The sequence below is a fragment of the Triticum dicoccoides genome, chromosome 3A (assembly GCF_002162155.2).
Source record: "Triticum dicoccoides isolate Atlit2015 ecotype Zavitan chromosome 3A, WEW_v2.0, whole genome shotgun sequence".
Classification (NCBI taxonomy): Eukaryota; Viridiplantae; Streptophyta; class Magnoliopsida; order Poales; family Poaceae; genus Triticum; species Triticum dicoccoides.
This window is the reverse complement of record NC_041384.1, coordinates 197,546,710-197,569,753: the sequence shown is the minus strand read 5'-3', so window position 1 is coordinate 197,569,753 and position 23,044 is coordinate 197,546,710.

Below are 23,044 nucleotides of genomic sequence, written 5' to 3'. Positions count from 1 at the left end.
ATGCTACAGCACCCAAACATGACAACAAAATACATGGCAGGAATCCATTCATGATGCTTAACAAAATACTAGCACTGAGCTACGGCCAATTCATCCATTAACAGGTTCAAACAAGCATGGCAAAAATGCATTTGGCAAACAGATTTCAGACTTAGTGAAATTAACACTTGTCTGGAATTTCAGATCAGATAGCATACTTTGGAGCATGAAAATTATATGCTACAGGATCTGAACATGGAAAAGTAAAGCATGGCATGGAGCTACTCAAAGAGCTTAACAAAAGTCCCTTAGTGACCTTGAGCCAAAAGGGATCAGAAAATACATTTGCAAGCATGTGAACATGGCAAAAACATAATCAGTTCTCAGACTTAGTGAAAACTGGAGCATGCTGAAATAGATATCAAGTAGTCATGTTTACGAGCTCGATGCACTCACTACAGAGCATGACATGACAATCTAAGCATACACCCATCAAGAATACATAAAATACAAGCTATACATGGCAAGAACAATAACATAGCATGCGGATCAACTACAACATCCTCGGCAAAATCGCTAACAAGTAGACAATCTGCCCAGATTCACGAAATGACAAAAGTAGAGCTCGATTGACTCAAGCTAGGGTGCTCCTTAATTGCAAAGAAAGACATGGATGGATAGCGCACCACAAGTTTAACAAGACATCCTTACTGATCATCCTCAAAAGAGGCACGGATCACTAGGAAACAACATGAAGATATGGCATATGAGATAAACAGTATTCTTCTAACAGCATTTCGGGCATCCAGATGAACTCAAATGAAAATGATGCAGTGAGATGAAATGATGTGCTCTCTGAGACGAACATTTTGATATGCTATATGCCCAAAACGGAGCTACGGATGCAAACTTACGATACAATGAACATAGCAAAAATATTAGGGTTTCGGGCAAAAAAGTCAACCGAGGCAAGATCCGGATCCAGATCTGGCCAGGCGCGGTTTACGAGGTTGGTCGGCAACTGTTCACCAGCGATGGGGCGCGGCCGGAGGAGCTCGCCGGAGCCGGATCCGGGCGAGGGGAGGCGAGGTCGAGGCGGCGGCGGGTCGGCGAGGCCTCGGGGAGGCGGCGGCTGGCGTCGTCGGGGAGCTGCAGGGCGGCGGTGCTGACCGGAGCAGCGAGGCCAGCAATGGCGCGCGGCGGCGCCGGGCACCCGGCGCGGGGACGGAGGAGGGCGCGGGGCGGCGCGGTCGATGGGCCCGGGAGGGCCTCCCGCGGGCCTGGCGGGCCTCGAGCGGCAACGGCGATGTGGGGCTCGCCCGGCTACGTGGCGATTGCGGGTTGGCGGCGGCGGAATGTCCGGTGCGGCCCGGACGTTGTCCGGCCGCGCGGATGGAGCGGGGCTAGGGTTTGGAAGAGGGGATCCAGGATTTTTGGAGGGGGTGTCTTTATATAGGCATAGAGGGAGCTAGGAGTGTCCAAATGAGGTGCGGTTTTCGCCCATGCGATCGTGATCGAACACTCTAGATGATGGAGAGGGTTTTGGTGGGTTTTGGGACAAGATGGAGGGGTGTTGGGCTGCAACACACACGAGGCCTTCTCGGTCCCTCGGTTAACCGTTGGAGCATCAAACGAAGTCCAAATGGTACGAAACTTGACAGGCGGTCTACCGGTAGTAAACCAAGGCCTCTTGGCAAGTCTAGGTCCAACCCGGAAATGTTTAATCCCCACACACGAATAGCAATGGGGTGTTCACGATAAGAGAGATCTTCTTGTAGCTCAATGTCCTCGAAGTTTACGGTGCGGTCAGGAGTCTTGAAGCACATTCGGAGCTGAGAGACATGGAACACGTCATGCACATTTGCAAAGTTTGAAGGAAGCTCGAGTTGATAGGCGAGATCACCTCTCTTGCTGACGATCTTGAAAGGTCCCACGTATTTAGGAGCAAGCTTCCCTTTGATATCGAAGCGGCGAGTACCTTTCATAGGAGAGACGCGGAGGTAAACATGATCTCCGATCTCGAAAGCCAAATCACGGTGCTTACTATCATAGTATCTCTTCTAGCGGGATTGGGCTGCTTTGAGGTTATCTCGAATGACTTTGCACATTTCCTCTGCCTTTGTGATTAAGTCATTTCCCAAAAGCTGACATTCACCGGTTTCAGACCAGTTGAGAGGGGTACGGCACTTCCTGCCATACAGAATTTCAAATGGGGCCTTGCCCGAACTTGCTTGAAAACTGTTGTTGTAGGAGAATTCAGCATAAGGAAGACAATCCTCCCACTTCATGCCGAAGGAGATCACACAAGCCCTGAGCATATCTTCAAGAATCTGGTTGACACGCTCGACTTGACCGCTAGTTTGAGGATGGAAAGCTGTGCTGAAGCGGATGTTGGTTCCCATGGCCTTCTGAAAAGAATCCCAAAACTTGGAGGTAAAGATGCTGCCATGGTCTGAAGAGATCACTTGTGGAATATCATGCAGAGAGACAATTCGAGAGGTATAGAGCTCTGCTAATTGAGCTGCAGTGATTGACTCTTTGATAGGCAGAAAGTGAGCCACTTTAGTGAGTTTGTCGATGACAACGAATATAGCATCATTGCCACGCTTGGACTTTGGAAACCTAGTCACGAAGTCCATCTCAATGTGGTCAAACTTCCATTCTGGAATGGCAAGAGGTTGGAGGAGACCCGCTGGCCTTTGGTGTTCTGCCTTCACTCTTCTGCAGACATCACACTCATTCACGAATTGAGCAATCTCGCGCTTCATTCGAGTCCACCAATAAGCCTGCTTGAGGTCTTGATACATCTTCGTGCTCCCAGGGTGAATGGAGAGGAGAGAATTGTGAGCCTCGTTCATGATCACTTTACGAAGGTCACCTTTGGGCACAACAATACGATCCTCGAAGAAGAGAGTATCCTTGTCATCAAGGCGGTAGCACTTGTACTTGGGTTGACTCTTGGCAATCCCAATCTTCACCTTCTTCACCATAGCATCAAGAAGCTGGGCTTGGCGAATCTGGTCTTCCAAGGTAGGAGAGACTTGAAGGTTGGCGAGGAAACCTTGAGGAACAACTTGCAGATTAAGTTTGCGGAAAGCTTCACAAAGCTCGGGTTGATAAGGCTTGAGAATCAGACTATTGCAGTAAGCCTTCCTGCTCAATGTGTTAGCAATCACATTGGCCTTGCCTGGAGTATACTCGATACTCGGATTATACTCTTGAATCATTTCGACCCATCGAGTCTGCCTGAGGTTGAGATTAGGCTGAGTGAAGATATACTTGAGACTCTTGTGATCAGTGAAAATGTCCACTTTTCTTCCCAATAAAAGATGTCTCCAAGTCAAAAGAGCATGCACAACTGCCGCCAACTCAAGGTCATGAGTGGGGTAGTTCTTCTCGTTGGGCTTCAACTGGCGAGAGGTATAAGCCACAACTTTCTTCTCTTGCATCAATACTGCGCCAAGACCTTGGAGAGAGGCATCGCAAAATACCTCGTACGGCTTGGATTCATCAGGAGGAGTCAGAACTGGAGCAATGACCAATTTCTCTTTCAAAGTGTTGAAAGCAATGTCACACTCCGAAGACCAAACGTACGTGACGTGCTTCCAGAGAAGATTTGAGAGAGGCTTCGCGATCTTAGAAAAGTTTTCAACGAATCTTCGACAGTAGCTTGCGAGACCGAGGAAGCTACGAAGTTGCTTCACGTTCTGAGGAGGTTCCCGATTCACAATTGCAGACACCTTCTCAGGATTCACCGCAATGCCCTTGGCAGAGATGATATGACCAAGATAAAGAACCTCATCGAGCCAAAATTCGCACTTGGAGAACTTGGCATAGAACTGGTGTTCCCTCAGCTTATCAAGTACCAAACGAAAGTGCTTGACATGATCTTCCTTGTTCTTCGAAAAGACCAGAATGTCGTCGAGATAGACCAAAACGAAGCCATTGGTGTAGGCGTTGAAGATAAAGTTCATCATGCGAGAGAAAGTCGGAGGAGCGTTGACGAGGCTAAAAGACATGACAGTGTATTCATATGAACCATAGCTTGTCCTGAAAGACGTCTTGGGAATATCTTGCTCACAGATTCGAATCTGATGATAACCCATACGGAGATCAAGCTTGGAGAATAGTTGGGCACCTTTGAGTTGTTCGATCAACTCATTGATGTTGGGAAGTGGGTATTTGTTCTTGATGGTCTTCTTGTTCAATGGACAGTAGTCAACACAAAGTCGGTCCATTCCATCCTTCTTCTTCACAAAAAGAACACCACAACCGCACGGAGAAGAACTAGGCCGGATGAGACCCATTCACTCTTGAATATTGAGTTGCTTCTTCAGCTCCTTCAACTCTTCAGGTCCGAGCTTGTAAGGACGTTTGCAAACAGGTTCCGTGCCAGGCTCAAGATCGATGACGAATTAAACTGGCCGGTGCGGAGGCATTCCTGGAAGATCTTCTGGAAAGACGTCTTGATACTCGCAAACGATTGGAATCTGCGAGATAGCATCCAGTTCACCCTTCTCGTTGAGACAAAACAGATGGATGGTATTATCCCGAGCGGCAAAGACAATTACATCCTCAGACGAATGAGTCAATTGAATCTGCCTGGCTGCACAATCAAGCTGAGCCTTGTGCTTGGAAAGCCAATCCATCCTGAGAATAAGATCAATATCCGAGTTGCCAAGAACCATTGGAGAAGCCAGAAACTTGAAATCACCCATCATGATAGAAATATCCATAATCATCATACTAGAACTCAGACGCTTAGCCGGAGAGACGACTTGCATAGCTCTAGGTAAAGCCTTAGTACTAAAATTGTTCTCCGATGCAAATGAGAATGACATGAAGGAATGCGATGCACCAGAGTCAAAAAGTACTTTTGCGGGAATATCATTAACAGGAAGGTTACCCATGATGACATCTGACGAGTCCTCTGCCTGAGCTGCGTTCATCAAGTTGACCTTGGCGTGCTTGGGGTTATGCTTGACCACAGCTGTACTTGCCGATCTCACAGGAGGAGGAGGAGGAAGACGCCTCTGGTTGAAACACTTGTTGGCATAGTGACCCTTCTGTTGGCACTTGTTGCACGTGACCTCTGAAAGCGGACGGTGATACGGAGCACTCGATCTTGGAGGTTGAGACGAAGTCTTGTTCTGAAAGCTAGGGTTGGGTGGGTGGGAAGATGCACTACCACCTTTTCTCTTCTGCTGATACGGCTGACGGAACGGAGGAGGAGGAAGCCAATACTTCTGCTGCTTGGCCACTTGAGTAGAGGAAGAAGGAGTAGCATCTCTGACTCGCTTCTTGGAAGCATCACACCTCAATTGAGCAGCCTCTTGCTTCAATGCCATGTTGTAGAACTCATTGTACCTCAAAGGCTCAAAGAGGACAAGAGCTAGCTGAATTTCTTCTCCGAGACCACCCCTGAACTGGTATATCATGCTCTTCTCATCAGGGACGTCCTGCTTAGCAAAGCGGGCGAGCTTCTGAAACAACTTGTTGTAGTCATAGAAAGACAAAGAGCCTTGCTTCAGGTTGTGGAATTCCTCACGCTTGCTTTCAACCACGCTCTGAGGAATATGATGAGCTTTGAAGTCTTGACAAAATTCATCCCAAGTAATCACACGGCCTCCTCTGGAATCCTTGTACTACTGGAACTATTCTGCAGCTTGATCTTTGAGTTGGAAGGAAGCGAACTTGACGAAGTCCTCAGGCCTGACATTACTGCACTCGAAATGCTTGCACAGATCCACGAGCCAATCGTCAGCATCAGTTGCCTCAACACAATTGCTGAAAGTCTTTGGCCCGTTAGCAAGGAACTGGTTGAGTGTAGCAAAGTGATTCTGATTGTTGGCTTGGTTGCCTTGGTTGCGCTCTTAAAGAATTTGCATGATCAACTGCGTGTTTGCATTGGTTGCGGCCATCACAGCTTGCCATGCCTCCAGAGGAGGTGGAGGTGGTGGCGGATCCTGATTCTGATTCTGATTGGTGCTCTTAGCGGGAGCCATCCTGAAGAGGGTGACAACCGTTAGCACATTGATAGATAAAATGAAGCTTAATCAAACGGTATGAAAATTGCAACATAAAGTCTTCACATCCGAACAAAATGAACGAATGCATTCCACTTGAAATGGTCACATATCCATAAATTGAGAAGCCACTTAGAATTTAGGTAGAGAAATAAATCAACAAGGTACGGATCAAGAACGAATACTCGGTAAGAAATCCCAATCTCAAACCAAATATCCGTGGAAGAAGAGCTAGAGCTACAAGAATTCCCACCTATGAAACTCCCGAACCTTTCCGGTTATGCAATCAGGTGTTGGGGATACAGGGGAAGCATAATATCTCACCCAAATCTAGCAAATCCTACATCCAGCTGTATCCATCCTTCAACACATAACCGAGAAAACTTCGGAAACCATCTACCTCAACCTTCGAAAAGCATCCGTTATACAAGTTATGGTGATACTCCCGAACGCCTGCCCCAGTACTGGGTGGCGTCGAGGTTATCTCACAAACAAAGTGCATAAAGGAGATTTTCGATGTCGGCGTACTAAACTCAGGTATTCCAGAACTGCAACAATAAAATTGTGACGACAACACCTTGGAGCTCAACTCCCCGGGACACTGCCACAACCCCTAAAGACAGGAGGCACCAAGAACAATAATATCGTCACAAAGCCATCGGAACGATTCCAAGATACCCGCATGATCCTAAATTTTTTTAGTGAAATTTGAGAAGAGAATAATCAAAACTCTACGTCAGGATGCCTTACCAGAACGATGAGGAGACTGGGGAGTAAAAAGAATTCCTAAACTCTCCGATATATAATTCCTAAATGACTCAAAACATTTTTCTAGACACAACTCGGCCTCTAAAAACGATCAAGCAATGGGGGCTCCTAAGGTTGGGGAAGGCTCTGATACCAACTTGTAACGCCCTTGATGCGGCTATAGCTCCCACGTGTCGAGGCATGACTTAGAGGCATAACCGCATTGAAAGCAATGTCGCAAGTTAGGCAATCTTCACAACATCCCATGTAATATAGATAATAAAAGGGAAGATACATAGTTGGCTTACACTCGCCACGTCAATCAAAGTACATAAATAGCATTACAACATTCAAACACTCATGGCCCAACTACGGCGCCATAATAAAAGATAAACCCAACATGCGACACGGTCCCGATCACCCCAACTGGGCACCACTACTGATCATCAGGGAAAGACACGTAGTATCGGCGTGAGTCCTCGTCGAACTCCCACTTGAGCTCAAGCGCGTCATCTGGAGCGGAATCATCAGGCCCTGCATCTGGTTTGGAAGTAACCTGTGAGCCACAGGGACTCAGCAATCTCGCACCCTCGCGATCAAGACTATTTAAGCTTAATAGGTAAGGCAAGGAAAATATGTGGAGCTGCAGCAAGTGACTAGCATATATGGTGGCTATCCTGTTCGCAAAAGAGAGCGAGAAGAGGAGGCAAAGCATGAGCGAGTAACTAGAGGGCATCCTGCGGCAAGCATTACTCCAATACCGTGTTCACTTCCCGGACTCCGCCGAGAAGAGACCATCACGGCAACTCACATAGTTAATTCATTTTAATTAAGTTAAGGTTCAAGTTATCTACAACCGGACATTAACAAATTCCCATCTGCCCATAACCACGGGCACGGCTTTCGAAAGTTCAAATCCCTGCAGGGGAGTCCCAACTTAGCCCATGAAAAGTTCTCGCGGTTAACGAAGGAATAGACCTCCTCCCGAGACATTCCGATCAGACTCGGTATCCCGGTTCTTCAAGACACTTCGACAAGTTAAAAAAATCCAGCAACAACGCCCAAATGTGCCGACAAATCCCGATAGGAGCTGCACATATCTCGTTCTCAGGGCACACTCAGATGAGACATCCTACGAGTAAAACCAACCCTCAAGTTGCCCCGAGGTGGCCCCGCAGTCTACTCGGTCGGACCAACACTCAGAGGAGCACTGGCCCGGGGGGGTCCAAATAAGATGACCCTCGGGCTCCGGAAACCCAAGGGAAAAAGAGGCTAGGTGGCAAATGGTAAAACCAAGGTTGGGCATTGCTGGAAAGGCTTTAATCAAGGCGAACTATCAAGGGGTTCCCATTATAACCCAACCGCGTAAGGAACACAAAATCCGGGAACATAACACCGATATGACGGAAACTAGGGCGGCAAGAGTGGAACAAAACACTAGGCGAGAGGCCGAGCCTTCCACCCTTTACCAAGTATATAGATGCATTAAGATAACAAGGCAATATAATGATATCCCAACAAGTAAATAAAGTTCCAACAAGGAACGGTCTCCAATCTTCACCTGCAACTAACAACACTATAAGAGGGGCTGAGCAAAGTGGTAACATAGCCATTCAACGGTTTGCTAGGACATGGTGGGTTAGAGGTTTGACATGGTTTAACAGCAAGTGGTAGGCCTCGTAGCATAGGCATAGCAAAAGAGCGAGCATCTAGCATAGCAAAGATAGTAGTGATTTCGAGGGTATGATCATCTTGCCTGCAAAGTTGTCTGAGTTGACTGGATCCTCGAAAGCAAACTCAACGGGCTCCTCGTTAGCGAACTCGTCTCTTGGCTCTACCCAAACAAGACAAACAAGCAACAAGGACACAATCAACCACGTGCAAACTCAAACAACATGATGCAAAGATGGTATGCTATGCGGGATGCAATATGTGATGCATATGCAAGGTTTGACAAGGAAAGAATGAACCTGGCCTAAACATGGAAATACAAGTGTGCCACTGGAAAGGTGAGATGAAATCGCTTGAAAACGATATAAAGAACGCCGGAATCGGAGTTACGGTTTGGAAATGGCAAGCAATTCAAATATGGCCACGTTCTGCGATTTACAGCAAGTAGCCATCTAAATGCAACAAGATGAACATGCTACAGCACCCAAACATGACAACAAAATACATGGCAGGGATCCATTCATGATGCTTAACAAAAGACTAGCACTGAGCTACAGCCAATTCATCCATTAACAGGTTCAAACAAGCATGGCAAAAATGCATTTGGCAAACAGATTTCAGACTTAGTGAAATTAACACTTGTCTGGAATTTCAGATCAGATAGCACACTTTGGAGCATGAAAACTATATGCAACAGGACCTGAACATGGAAAAGTAAAGTATGGCATGGAGCTACTCAAAGAGCTTAACAAAAGTCCCTTAGGGACCTTGAGCCAAAAGGGATCAGAAAATACATTTGCAAGCATGTGAACATGGCAAAAACATAATCAGTTCTCAGACTTGGTGAAAACTGGAGCATGCTGAAACAGATATCATGTAGGCATGTTTACGAGCTTGATGCACTCACTATAGAGCATGTCATGACAATCTAAGCATACACCCATCAAGAATACATAAAATACAAGCTATACATGGCAAGAACAATAACATAGCATGCACGGATCAACTACTACATCCTCGGCAAAATCGCTAACAAGTAGACAATCTGCCTAGATTCACGAAATGACAAAAGTAGAGCTCGATTGACTTAAGCTAGGGTGCTCCATCATGGCAAACAAAGACATGGATGGATAGAGCACCACAATTTTAGCAAGACATCCTTATTGATCATCCTCAAAAGAGGCACGGATCACTAGGAAACAACATGAACATATGGCATATGAGATAAACAATCCAAGGACTTGGTGGAAATGCTAAGTCGCTGAAATCAGCATTAACGAATGCTCCACTTTGCAAGCTTGTGCTAGTCACCACACACATCAAAAAAATACATGGGTTGCACCTCTGGATAGATGGCAAAACATATAACAAAACACATGTAGAGCTCATGGGCATATCATGCACACATTAATCATGGCAAAAATGACAAATCTCTAATTGGAGCAGCAGATCTGACAATTATCTCAAATAGCATTATTCTAACATCATTTCGGGCATCCAGATGAACTCAAATGAAAATGATGCAATGAGATTAAATGATGTACTCTCTGAGACGAACATTTTGATATGCTATATGCCCAAAACGGAGCTACGGATACAAAGTTACGATGCGATGAACATAGCAAAAATATTAGGGTTTCGGGCAAAAAAGTCAACCAAGGCAAGATCCGGATCCAGATCTGGCCAGGCGCGGTTTACGAGGTTGGCCGGCAACTGTTCACCGGCGACGGGGCGCGGCCGGAGGAGCTCGCCGGAGCTGGATCCGGGTGAGGGGAGGCGAGGTCGAGGCGGCGGCGGGTCTGCGAGGCCTCGGGGAGGCGGCGGGCGGCGTTGTCGGGGCGCTGTAGGGCGGCGGTGCCGGCCAGAGCGGCGAGGCCGGCAATGGCGCGCGGCGGTACCGGGCATCGGGCGCGAGGACAAAGGAGGGCGCGGGGCGGCGCGGTCGATGGGCCCGGGAGGGCCTCCCGCGGGCCTGGCGGGCCTCGAGCGGCGGCGGCGATGTGGGGCTCACCCGGCCACGTGGCGATCGCGGGTTGGCGGCGGCGGAATGTCCGGTGCGTCCCGGACGTTGTCCGGCCGCGCGGATGGAGCGGGGCTAGGGTTTGGAAGAGGGGATCCGGGATTTTTGCAGGGGGTGTCTTTATATAGGCATAGAGGGAGCTAGGAGTGTCCAAATGAGGTCCGGTTTTCGGCCACGCGGTCGTGATCGAACGCTCTAGATGATGGAGAGGGTTTTGGTGGGTTTTGGGCCAAAATGGAGGGGTGTTGGGCTGCAACACACACGAGGCCTTCTCGGTCCCTCGGTTAACCGTTGGAGCATCAAACGAAGTCCAAATGGTACGAAACTTGACAGGCGGTCTACCGGTAGTAAACCAAGGCCGCTTGGCAAGTATCGGTCCAATCCGGAAATGTTTAATCCCCACACACGAAAGAAAGGTAGAAATGATCACCGGAGGAGAACAGAGCGCCGGAATGCAAAACGGACAACAGGGAAAATGCTCGGATGCATGAGACGAACACGTATGCAAATGCACTGCACATGATGAAATGATATGAGATGCATGACAACGATAACAACACACAGAGACAAAAATCTGAACCCGAGAAAATAAAATAACTTAACACCGGAAATGGCAAGAGTTGGATTACATATTGGGAAAATCATATCCGGGGTGTTACATTGTCCATCTTCTGCCGCCGTGAATCTCCGCCGTGGATCGTCTTCGATCCTCCCCCGAGCCCGCTGCCCAACCCGTCGTACTCACAGTGAGCTCCTCCCTCGGTTTCCCTTTCCCCCCTTCAATTTATACGCCATAAGCTGCCGTCACCATCGTGCTCGAGCTTCAGCGTTCGTTTATTTTGGGGAACGTAGTAATTTCAAAAAATAATCCTACGCACACGCAAGATCTTGGTGATGCATAGCAACGAGAGGGGAGAGCGTGATCTACGTACCCTTGTAGATCAACAATGGAAGCGTTAGGTTGATGTAGTTGCACGTCTTCACGGACCGACCGTTCAAGCACCGAAACTATGGCACCTCCGAGTTCTAGCACACGTTCAGCTCGATGACGATCCCCGGACTCCAATCCAGCAAAGTGTCGAGGAAGAGTTCCGTCAGCACGACGGCGTGGTGACGATCTTGATGTACTAATGTTGCAGGGCTTCGCCTAAGCACCGCTACAATATTATCGAGGACTATGGTGGAAGGGGGCACCGCACACGGCTAAGAATATGATCACGTGGATCAACTTGTGTCTCAAGGATTCCCCCCTTTCCTAGTTGGAATAGGATTCGATAAGTGGGAAAGAGGAGAGAGAGAAGGAAGGGGGCGCCGGCCCCCTCTCTCCTTGTCCTATTCGGACTAGGGGGAGGGGCTCGCGGCCCAGCCCTGGCCACCTCTCCTCTCTTCCACTAAGGCCCATTAAGGCCCATATACCTCCCGGGGAAGTTCCGGTAACCTCCCGGTAATCCGGTAAAATCCCGATTTCACCCGGAACACTTCCGATATCCAAATATAGGCTTCCAATATATCAATCTTTATGTCTCGACCATTTCGAGACTCCTCGTCATGTCGGTGATCACATCCGGGACTCCGAACAAACTTCAGTACATCAAAATGCATAAACTCATAATATAACTGTCATCGAAACCTTAAGCGTGCGGACCCTACGGGTTCGAGAACAATGTAGACATGACCGAGACACGTCTCCGGTCAATAACCAATAGCGGAACCTGGATGCTCATATTGGCTCCTACATATTCTACGAAGATCTTTTATCGGTCAGACCGCATAACAAGATACGTTGTTCCCTTTGTCATCGGTATGTTACTTGCCCGAGATTCGATCGTCAGTATCCAATACCTAGTTCAATCTCGTTACTGGCAAGTCTCTTTACTCGTTCCGTAATCCATCATCCCTCAACTAACTCATTAGTCGCAATGCTTGCAAGGCTTATGTGATGTGCATTACCGAGAGGGCCCAGAGATACCTCTCCGACAATCGGAGTGACAAATCCTAATCTCGAAATACGCCAACCCAACATGTACCTTTGGAGACACCTGTAGAGCACCTTTATAATCACCCAGTTACGTTGTGACGTTTGGTTGCACACAAAGTGTTCCTCCGGTAAACAGGAGTTGCATAATCTCATAGTTATAGGAACATGTATAAGTCATGAAGAAAGCAATAGCAACATACTAAACGATCGGGTGCTAAGCTAATGGAATGGGTCATGTCAATCAGATCATTCACCTAATGATGTGATCCCGTTAATCAAATAATAACTCTTTGTCCATGGTTAGGAAACATAACCATCTTTGATTAACGAGCTAGTCAAGTAGAGGCATACTAGTGACATTATGTTTGTCTATGTATTCACACATGTATTATGTTTCCGGTTAATACAATTCTAGCATGAATAATAAACATTTATCATGATATAAGGAAATAAATAATAACTTTATTATTGCCTCTAGGGCATATTTCCTTCAGTCTCCCACTTGCACTAGAGTCAATAATCTAGATTACATAGTAATGATTCTAACACCCATGGAGCCTTGGTGCTGATCATGTTTTGCTCGTGGAAGAGGCTTAGTCAACGGGTCTGCAACATTCAGATCCGTATGTATCTTGCAAATCTCTATGTCTCCCACCTGGACTAGATCCCGGATGGAATTGAAGCGTCTGTTGATGTGCTTGGTTCTCTTGTGAAATCTGGATTCCTTTGCCAAGGCAATTGCACCAGTATTGTCACAAAAGATTTTCATTGGGCCCGATGCACTAGGTATGACACCTAGATCGGATATGAACTCCTTCATCCAGACTCCTTCATTCGCTGCTTCCGAAGCAGCTATGTATTCCGCTTCACACGTAGATCCCGCCACGACGCTTTGTTTAGAACTGCACCAACTAATAGCTCCACCGTTTAATGTAAACACGTATCCAGTTTGCGATTTAGAATCGTCCGGATCAGTGTCAAAGCTTGCATCAACGTAACCGTTTACGATGAGCTCTTTGTCACCTCCATATACGAGAAACATATCCTTAGTCCTTTTCAGGTACTTCAGGATGTTCTTGACCGCTGTCCAGTGATCCACTCCTGGATTACTTTGGTACCTCCCAGCTAGACTTATAACAAGGCACACATCAGGTCTGGTACACAGCATTGCATACATGATAGAGCCAATGGCTGAAGCATAGGGAACATCTTTCATTTTCTCTCTATCTTCTGCAGTGGTCGGGCATTGAGTCTGACTCAACTTCATACCTTGTAACACAGGCAAGAACCCTTTCTTTGCTTGATCCATTTTGAACTTCTTCAAAATCTTGTCAAGGTATGTGCTTTGTGAAAGTCCAATTAAACATCTTGATCTATCTCTATAGATCTTTATGCCTAATATCTAAGCAGCTTCACCGAGGTGTTTCATTGAAAAACTCTTATTCAAGTATCCCTTTATGCTATCCAGAAATTCTATATCATTTCCAATCAGTAATATGTCATCCACATATAATATCAGAAATGCTACAGAGCTCCCACTCACTTTCTTGTAAATACAGGCTTCTCCAAAAGTCTGTATAAAACCAAATGCTTTGATCACACTATCAAAGCGTTTATTCCAACTCTGAGAGGCTTGCACCAGTCCATAAATGGATCGCTGGAGCTTGCACACTTTCTTAGCTCCCTTTGGATCGACAAAACCTTCCGGTTGTATCATATAAACTCTTCTTCTAGAAACCCATTCAGGAATGCAGTTTTGACATCCATCTGCCAAATTTCATAATCATAAAATGCGGCAATTGCTAACATGATTCGGACAGACTTAAGCATCACTACAGGTGAGAAGGTCTCATCGTAGTCAACCCCTTGAACTTGTCGAAAACCTTTTGCGACAAGTCGGGCTTTGTAGATAGTAATATTACCGTTAGCGTCAGTCTTCTTCTTGAAGATCCATTTATGCTCAATTGCTTGCCGATCATCGGGCAAGTCAACCAAAGTCCATACTTTGTTCTCATACATGGATCCCATCTCAGATTTCATGGCTTCACGCCATTTTGCGGAATCTGGGCTCACCATCGCTTCTTCATAGTTCGTAGGTTCATCATGATCTAGTAGCATGACTTACAGAACAGGATTATCGTACCACTCTGGCGTGGATCTTACTCTAGTTGATCTACGAGGTTCAGTAGTATCTTGTTCTGAAGTTTCATGATCATTATCATTAGCTTCCTCACTAATTGGTGTAGGTGTTGCAGAAACAGGTTTCTGTGATGTACTACTTTCCAATAAGGGAGCAGGTACAGTTACCTCGTCAAGTTCTACTTTCCTCCCACTCACATCTTTCGAGAGAAACTCCTTCTCCAGGAAGTTTCCGAATTTAGCAACAAAAGTCTTGCCTTCGGATCTGTGATAGAAGGTGTATCCAATAGTTTCCTTTGGATATCCTATGAAGACACATTTCTCCGATTTGGGTTCGAGCTTATCAGGTTGAAGCTTTTTCACATAAGCATCGCAGCCCCAAACTTTCAGAAACGACAACTTTGGTTTCTTGCCAAACCATAGTTCATAAGGCGTCGTCTCAACGGATTTTGATGGTGCCCTATTTAACGTGAATGCGGCCGTCTCTAGAGCATATCCCCAAAACGATAGCGGTAAATGAGTAAGAGACATCATAGATCGTACCATATCTAGTAAAGTATGATTACGACGTTCGGACACACCATTACGCTGTGGTGTTCCGGGTGGCGTGAGTTGCGAAACTATTCCACATTGTTTCAAATGTACACCAAACTCGTAACTCAAATATTCTCCTCCATGATCAGATCGTAGGAATTTTATTTTCTTGTTACGATGATTTTCTACTTCACTCTGAAATTCTTTGAACTTTTCAAATGTTTCAGACTTGTGTTTCATTAAGTAGATATACCCATATCTGCTTAAGTCATCTGTGAAGGTGAGAAAATAACGATATCCGCCACGAGCCTCAATATTCATTGGACCACATACATCTGTATGTATGATTTCCAACAAATCTGTTGCTCTCTCCATAGTTCCGGAGAACGGCGTTTTAGTCATCTTGCCCATGAGGCACGGTTCGCAAGTACCAAGTGATTCATAATCAAGTGGTTCCAAAAGTCCATCAGCATGGAATTTCTTCATGCGCTTTATACCGATATGACCTAAACGGCAGTGCCACAAATAAGTTGCACCATCATTATCAACTCTGCATCTTTTGGTTTCAACATTATGAATATGTGTGTCACTACTATCGAGATTCAATAAGAATAGACCATTCTTCAAGGGTGCATGACCATAAAAGATATTACTCATATAAATAGAACAACCATTATTCTCTGCTTTTAAATGAATAACCGTCTCGCATCAAACAAGATCCAGATATAATGTTCATGCTTAACGCTGGCACCAAATAACAATTATTTAGGTCTAATATTAATCCCGAAGGTAGATGTAGAGGTAGCGTGCCGACCGCGATCACATCGACTTCAGAACCGTTTCCCACGCACATTTTCACCTCGTCCTTAGCCAATCTTCACTTAATCCGTAGTCCCTGTTTCGAGTTGCAAATATTAGCAACAGAACCAGTATCAAATACCCAGGTGCTACTGCGAGCATTAGTAAGGTACACATCAATAGCATGTATATCACATATACCTTTGTTCACCTTGCCATACTTCTTATCCGCCAAATACTTGGGGCAGTTCCGCTTCCAGTGACCAGTCTGCTTGCAGTAAAAACACTCAGTTTCAGGCTTAGGTCCAGACTTGGGTTTCTTCTCTTGAGCAGCAACTTGCTTGTTGTTCTTCTTGAAGTTCCCCTTCTTCTTCCCTTTGCCCTTTTTCTTGAAACTAGTGGTCTTGTTAACCATCAACACTTGATGTTCCTTCTTGATTTCTACCTCCGCAGCTTTCAGCATTGCGAAGAGCTCGGGAATAGTCTTATTCATCCCTTGCATATTATAGTTCATCACGAACCTCTTGTAGCTTGGTGGCAGTGATTGGAGAATTCTGTCAATGACGCAATCATCTGGAAGATTAACTCCCATTTGAATCAAGTGATTATTATACCCAGACATTTTGAGTATATGCTCACTGACAGAACTGTTCTCCTCCATCTTGCAGCTATAGAACTTATTGGAGATTTCATATCTCTCAATCCGGGCATTTGCTTGAAATATTAACTTCAACTCCTGGAACATCTCATATGCTCCATGACGTTTAAAACGTCATTGAAGTCCTGGTTCTAAGCCGTAAAGCATGGCACATTGAACTATCGAGTAGTCATCAGCTTTGCTCTGCCAAACGTTCATAACATCTGGTGTTGCTCCAGCAGCAGGCCTGGCACCCAGCGGTGCTTCCAGGACATAATTCTTCTATGCAGCAATGAGGATAATCCTCAAGTTACGGAACCAGTCCGTGTAATTGCTACCATCATCTTTCAACTTTGCTTTCTCAAGGAACGCATTAAAATTCAATGGAACAACAGCACGGGCCATTTATCTACAATCATACATAAACAAGCAAGATAATATCAGGTACTAAGTTCATGATAAATTTAGGTTCAATTAATCATATTACTTAAAGAACTCCCACTTAGATAGACATCCCTCTAATCTTCTAAGTGATTACGTGATCCAAATCAACTAAACCATGTCTGATCATCATGTGGGATGGAGTAGTTTCATTGGTGAACATCACTATGTTGATCATATCTACTATATGATTCACGCTCGACCTTTCGGTCTCCCTGTTCCGAGGCCATATCTGTATATGCTTGGCTCGTCAAGTATAACATGAGTATTCCGCGTGTGCAACTGTTTTGCACCCGTTGTATTTGAACATAGAGCCTATCACACCCGATCATCACGTGGTGTCTCAGCACGAAGAACTTTCGCAACGGTGCATACTCAGGGAGAACACTTCTTGATAATTAGTGAGAGATCATCTTATAATGCTACCGTCAATCAAAGCAAGATAAGATGCATAAAAGATAAACATCACAGCAATCAATATAAGTGATATGATATGGCCATCATCATCTTGTGCTTGTGATCTCCATCTCCGAAGCACCGTCATGATCACCATCGTCACCGGTGCGACACCTTGATCTCCATCGTAGCATCGTTGTCGTCTCGACAATCTTATGCTTCCATGACTATCGCTACCGCTTAGTGATAAAGTAAAGCATTATAGCGCGATTACATTGCATACAATAAAGCGACAACCATATGGCTCCTGCCAGTTGCCGACAACTCGGTTACAAAACATGATCATCTCATACAGTAAAATTTAGCATCATGTCTTGACCATATCACATCATAACATGCCTTGCAAAAACAAGTTAGACGTCCTCTACTTTGTTGTTGCAAGTTTTACGTGGCTGCTACGGGCTTAATCAAGAACCAATCTTACCTACGCATCAAAACCACAACGATAGTTTGTCAAGTTGGTGCTATTTTATCCTTCGCAAGGACCGGGCGTAGCCACACTCGGTTCAACTAAAGTTGGAGAAACTATCACCCGCAAGCCACCTATGTGCAAAGCACGTCGGGAGAACCGGTCTCGCGTAAGCGTACGCGTAATGTCGGTCTGGGCCGCTTCGTCCAACAATACCGCCGACTCACTTATGTTCTACTCGTGCATATAACATCAACATATAAAACCTAGGCTCGGATGCCACTGTTGGGGAACGTAGTAATTTCAAAAAAAATCCTACGCACACGCAAGATCTTGGTGATGCATAGCAACGAGAGGGGAGAGCGTGATCTACGTACCCTTGTAGATCGACAACGGAAGCGTTAGGTTGATGTAGTCGTACGTCTTCACGGACCGACCGATCAAGCACCGAAACTATGGCACCTCCGAGTTCTAGCACACGTTCAGCTCGATGACGATCCCCGGACTCCGATCCAGCAAAGTGTCGGGGAAGAGTTCCGTCAGCATGATGGCGTGGTGACGATCTTGATGTACTAATGTCGCAGGGCTTCGCCTAAGCACCGCTACAATATTATCGAGGACTATGGTGGAAGGGGGCACCGCACACGGCTAAGAATATGATCACGTGGATCAACTTGTGTCTCAAGGGGTGCCCCTTGCCTCCGTATATAAAGGCTCAAAGGGGGGTGCGGCCGGCCATGATAGGGCGCGCCAGGAGGAGTCCTATTCCCTCCGGGAGTAGGATTCCCCCCCCCCTTTCCTAGTTGGAATAGGATTCGATAAGTGGGAAAGAGGAGAGAGAGAAGGAAGGGGGGCGCCGGCCCCCTCTCTCCTTGTCCTATTCGGACTAGGGGGGAGGGGCGCGCGGCCCAGCCCTGGCCACCTCTCCTCTCTTCCACTAAGGCCCATTAAGGCCCATATACCTCCCGGGGAAGTTCCGGTAACGTCCCGGTAATCCGGTAAAATCCCGATTTCACCCGGAACACTTCCGATATCCAAATATAGGCTTCCAATATATCAATCTTTATGTCTCGACCAATTCGAGACTCCTCGTCATGTCCGTGATCACATCCGGGACTCCGAACAATCTTCGATACATCGAAATGCATAAACTCATAATATAACTGTCATCAAAACCTTAAGCGTGCGGACCCTATGGGTTCGAGAACAATGTAGACATGACCGAGACACGTCTCCGGTCAATAACCAATAGCGGAACCTGGATGCTCATATTGGCTCCTACATATTCTACGAAGATCTTTTATCGGTCAGACCGCACACAACATACGTTGTTCCCTTTGTCATCGGTATGTTACTTGCCCGATATTCGATCATCGGTATCCAATACCTAGTTCAATCTCGTTACCGGCAAGTCTCTTTACTTGTTCCGTAACCCATCATCCCACAACTAACTCATTAGTCGCAATGCTTGCAAGGCTTATGTGATGTACATTACCGAGAGGGCCCAGAGATACCTCCCCGACAATCGGAGTGACAAATCCTAATCTTGAAATACGCCAACCTAACATGTACCTTTGGAGACACCTATAGAGCACCTTTATAATCACCCAGTTACGTTGTGACATTTGGTTGCACACAAAGTGTTCCTCCGGTAAACGGGAGTTGCATAATCTCATAGTCATAGGAACATGTATAAGTCATGAAGAAAGCAATAGCAACATACTAAACGATCGGGTGCTAAGCTAATGGAATGGGTCATGTCAATCAGATCATTCACCTAATGATGTGATCCCGTTAATCAAATAACAACTCTTTGTCCATGGTTAGGAAACATAACCATCTTTGATTTACGAGCTAGTCAAGTAGAGGCATACTAGTGACATTCTGTTTGTCTATGTATTCACACATGTATTATGTTTCCGGTTAATACAATTTTAGCATGAATAATAAACATTTATCATGATATAAGGAAATAAATAATAACTTTATTATTGCCTCTAGGGCATATTTCCTTCAGTTTACATGTGTGTGCACTGCCACTGCTCGGCCTCTTCTCCTTGCGAGCTGCTGCTACTCTTAGCTGCTCCATGCCACTACTTCTACTCCTCATTGCTGTTGTTCTATTGCTGCTGCTGCTTAGAACTCCTGCTGGCCGCTGCCTCCCTGCCGTACTTGTGCCCACTTGCCGACGTCACTGCCCGCTCTTGCCTACGCTCCCCCCTCCCGCGCCATGGTGGCCCTTCCCCAGCCGCTCCCTTGTGACCCGGGGCCACGCCCTGCGCGGTCTGGCCATGTGCCGCCCACTCCCGTCGGCTGTTGCCACCAGTTGCTCGTAGCCGCCGGCCCGAAGGCTGCGCTAATCCCTGCGCCGCGTGCCGCCTCCCCACGGCTGCCCCTGCGCATGCCCCGCTGCCGCCCCTGCCGCCGGCGCCTGCAACCCGCCTCCGCCATGCTGCTAGCCGCCGCTCTGATTCCCCTTTCCCCCCGGCCATCGCCGAGGCCTCTCTGTACGTTCACGCACAGCTAGAGGGGCTGGTTTGTGCCCCTGGCTAGTGGGGCCACCCCCCCCCCAAAAAAAGAAGGAAAAAAAAGAAATAATTAGTGGGATAGTTAATTAACATTAATACTCAATGACAATAGGCCCACCTAATTAGTTAGTTTAATTAGTGCTTTTAATTAGTTATGTACCTATGATAGCTGGGACCCACTGTCCAGTTTGACTAGTCAAAGTCATTAGTTGACTGTTGATTGGACAGTCAACTGGACCCCACTGTCAGCCTCATGCACACTCTGGTTGGGTACACTTTTGGTACCCATAGCCTTTTCGCTATTTAATTCAATTTATTAATTAAATCCAGGAATTCTAGAATATCGTTAAAACTTTAGTAAATCATATAAAATAAACCGTAAGTCAGATGAAAATACTTTATACATGAAAGTTACTTAGAAAAATCCAATGAATCTGAATACGTGGTCCGTTCATCTGTCACATGCCCTAGCATACCGAACATGGAACCATCCCCTCTCTTTCATCTGTCCGAAATCCGTCGAACACCGGGAAATCATCCTCGGATATTTCCCCCCTCCGTCTGCAATGTGTAGACCTGCATTAGGTCACCCCTAGCGTAGCTTACTGCCATGTCGTACTTTCTGTTGCATTTGTATGCTTGCTATTTATTGTTTCTTCCCCCTCTTCTCTCCGGTAGACTCCGAGACCGATGCTGATGCCCTTGTGATTGACTACATCGACAACAACACTTCTTCCTTTTCAGCAGAGCTTCCAGGCAAGCAACCCCCCCCTTGATCATTCCGATATCGCCCATTCCCTTCTCTCTTATGCTTGCATTATAATATGCTGCTACTCCTGTTATCCTATTTCTGTTGCATAGCCTGTTTATTGTAACCTGCTGATGTTACCTACCTACTTATCCTAAACTGTTTAGTATAGGTTGGGTAGAGACCCATCAGAGACTCCCACTTTGTCCCGACTGCCCCGCTGGATTACCAGAAGACCCAATCAACGGGATCGAAGAGCAGGCCCCGGCACCGCACATCACTTTCCCCTTATTTGCTCAACACTACTGGGTTACTATCGAGTGCCGGGGGTGATACCTCATCAAAACTTCTTATGTTAACCTTGTAGGTTTCTTCATCGGTTATGGTCATCGAGGGTGATTCCTCCTTCTCCACTACCAATAGACTGTCGTGCAACTCCTCAAGAGTGGACCTCGAGGGTGATTCCTCCTTTGTTCACCTTGATGATAACATCAGGTGGAATGCCATCGAGGGTGATTCCTCAGGGTTCCCGTGGTGTTAGACACACGGTTACTATGGTTACTATGACTTTGCACTGAACCATGTTACTAAAGTGGGTCGGCCCCAAGGGGTACCCGCGCGAGCTTAATTGCGAGTGATGTGGAGTCGGGTTGACCTGGAAGGTGCCCACGAGATACTTACGAGGCGTGGTCGGGCATTCCTAGCCATTGCCGCAAGTCCCTAAGATGGGGCGATGGGGTCACATCGATCGTGAGTCTCTACTCGTTACTGCACGCTCCTAATCCACTACGATTTGGCTATTTGATCCGAGGGGCCTCTGGCCTGATAGCACTAACCATCACATGGGCATAGTATGGGCATTCTGCGTTGTATGCATCAGCCGAAGCTTCATAGACATCATGCGACTGAGCGGTGGCGCCGGGTTGGACTGGAACGTCGCGCCTTGTATAAGGGAGGCTAGTTCTGCTCACCAGCCGCTGACGCAACATGTTGGAGTTCCCGGGGCGATGGCCCAAGACCCCTGGGGGCATAGGTTTAGTCAAGCATGCTGACCTCTCTATTAAGCCTAGGTTGGGTTGCGGTGTATCGTTTGGCCGAGGCCGGGCATGACCCAGTAAAGTGTGTGTGGACGGAGTTAACCGAGCATGGTGGTTAAGTTGGTGCACCCCTGCAGGGAAGAAAACATCTATCGATAGCCTATCCTACGGTAACGGACACTCGGAGTTGTATCCCGATCGATACAACTAGAGCTGGATACTTGAGATGAGAAATGGATAGTGTGGCTCTGGGATTGCTTTCTCGTAGGGAGTCGAGGAAGGATCTCTAGGCGAGGTTGATGACACTACTACTACTTTACTTTATGCTAGTTTGCACTCTTCTAATGTTGCAAGACCGCTGAAGATGCTAGTCTTCGATAAGACTAGGCTCTCCCCTCTATTCTGTCATTTCTGCAGCCCAGTCCAAATATACAGCCTTCCTTTGATAACGTTACATATGTAGTGTAGATCCTTGCTCGCTGAGTACTTCGGATGAGTACTCACATTTGCTTTGCTTTCTCCCCCCCCCCCATATTTGTTTGATGGAACCAGATGACGGAGCCCCTGAGACCGCTACCCCCGCCGAGGACTACTACCACTACCCCGAGGGTGCCTACTACTACGTGACAAATGTCGGTGACCAGGAGAAGTTAGGAGGCTCCCAGGCAGGAGGCCTTGCCTTTTCAATCGATGTTTCTTTTGTGCTAGCCTTCTTAAGGCAAACTTGTCTAACTTATGTGTGTACTCAAATATTGTTGCTTCCGCTGACTAGTTTGTATTCGAGCTGATGTATTAGAGCCCTCGAGGCCCCTTGCTTGTAATATAAAGCTCGTATTATTTTAATTTGTTTCTAGAGTTGTGTTGTGATATCTTCCTGTGAGTCCCCGATCTTGATC